The 1,821-nt window shown below is 47.3% G+C and overlaps 1 pseudogene; it reads left to right on the top strand.

Moving 5' to 3' along the window:
• The first annotated feature begins 1,110 nt into the window (after positions 1-1,110).
• Positions 1,111-1,821, top strand: LOC114224542 (AN1-type zinc finger protein 6-like; annotated as a pseudogene).

The raw sequence follows: 1,821 nt of genomic DNA, 5'->3' as shown, positions 1-1,821 counted from the left end.
TTCTCAGTTTTGTTTTTTTTAGAAATTTTATTTTAGAGGGGCCCCTGGATAGCTCAGATGGTTAAACGTCTGCCTTTGGCTCAGGTCACGATCTCCAGGTCCTGGGATCGAGCCCCACATTGAGCTCCCAGCTCAGCAGGGAGTCGTCTTCTCCCTCTCCCTCTGCCTCTCCCCCTGCTTGTACTCTCTGTCTCTCTTTCTCTCTTAAATAAATAAATAAAATCTTTAAATAATTTATTTTAGAAAATGCTAATTGGGAAATGCAAGCAGAAAACATCTGACATCACTAGATAGCCTTGGGTCTCCCCAGCAAAGACAAACAAAAATTGCATCTTGACATCTGGAGTGTGAATGTGCCGATGTGCAGGAGACAACTTAACCCTTCACCTCAAGGAATAACCCCTGCAGGATGTCCTGTCTCCACAAACAGAATTTTCCCAGGCCACGGCCGTTCCGTAAACAAGCAGTTGTTGGGTGCACGGCAGGTTGAAGGGAGGTTTTGTCTGGTTTGGTATGGTTTTGTGTTTTGCATTCCCGTGTTTGTTTAATGCAGCAAATTATTTCAGCAATTCCGTTACTCAGCAGACGACTTCACTAATACATTTAAGCCGCCCCCTGCCCCTGTGCATAACTCTTGGCAGCACCTAGCTGAAATCCCTTTTTATCTGAGCAGAGGACTCCAAGGGCAACCTCTCCCCGTGCCGCTGTGGGAGCCACTCCAGCCAGACAAGCGGCTTCCCTCTGGAGTCTCAGACTCAACCACATGGCTGTGGCGCAACAAAGCTAAGAAGCTCTTTGTTGCGAAAGAACCCGAGATCTTTGAGTCTCTAAACCACAAGAAGTGCCCCTAAGACCTGGGAGTTAGAGCGGAAGATGGTGACTGTCAATGACCTCAGACAGCCAAAGGTGACAAACCCACCCTAGTCTGTTTGGCCTGCAGGGTCACAGAGACTGAGTGGATTTTAAACAACAGAAATACATTGGGCGGTGGTGGGCCAGAGCGAGCAGAGGTTCGGCCGTCTCACCTGTCCCCACTCTCCGGCGGCGACCGGCGGTGGCGGGCAGCGTGGCAGTCAGGGAGGGCCGCTGCCAGGTGTGCAACAGAGGAACATGGCTCAAGAAACTAATGACAGCCAAGTGCCTGTGCTTTGTTCCACTGGCTGCAGATTTTATGGAAACCCTCGTACAAATGGCATGTGTTCAGTGTGCTATAGAGAACATCTTCAAAGACAGAATAGTAATAATGGCAGAATAAGCCCCCTGCAGCTTCTGTCAGTAGTCTGTCTGAATCTTTACCCATCCAGTGCACAGACGGTGGTGTCCTGGATGCTCAGTCACCGCTAGACTCCATGCCTGCATCTGTGCAGCCAAGCCCCATATCAAATCAGTCACTTTTATCAGTATCTGTAGCATCTTCCCAAGTGGACAGTACCCTGTGGACAAAGCAGGACCTGAAACAGAAAGCAAGCTTCTGTGTCAGATACGGCACAACAGCGATCTAAAGAGCAAAGCAAGTCTCTTGAAAAACAAAAACAAAACAAAAAAAAAGAATCACTGTTTCATGTGCAGGATGAAAGCGGGACTTACTGGGTTTGAATGCCGGTATGGAAATGTTTACTGTGATGTACACCGTTACTCTGATGTACACAATTGCTCTTAGAATTACCAAGCTGATGCTGCTGAGAAAATCAGAAAAGAACATCCAGTAGTTGTTGGTGAAAAGATCCAGAAGATTTGAACTCCTGCTGGAATACAAAATCCTTTGACCATCTGCAAACTAAAAATTGACTTGAGGTTTTTTTCCTAGTCATTGGGAATGTA

This window comes from Eumetopias jubatus, unplaced genomic scaffold (assembly GCF_037043125.1).
Source record: "Eumetopias jubatus isolate StellerSeaLion01/CBP00866 unplaced genomic scaffold, mEumJub1_p1.0 scaffold_9, whole genome shotgun sequence".
NCBI classification, from domain to species: Eukaryota; Metazoa; Chordata; class Mammalia; order Carnivora; family Otariidae; genus Eumetopias; species Eumetopias jubatus.
This window is presented reverse-complemented; position numbering and strand designations above follow the sequence as displayed.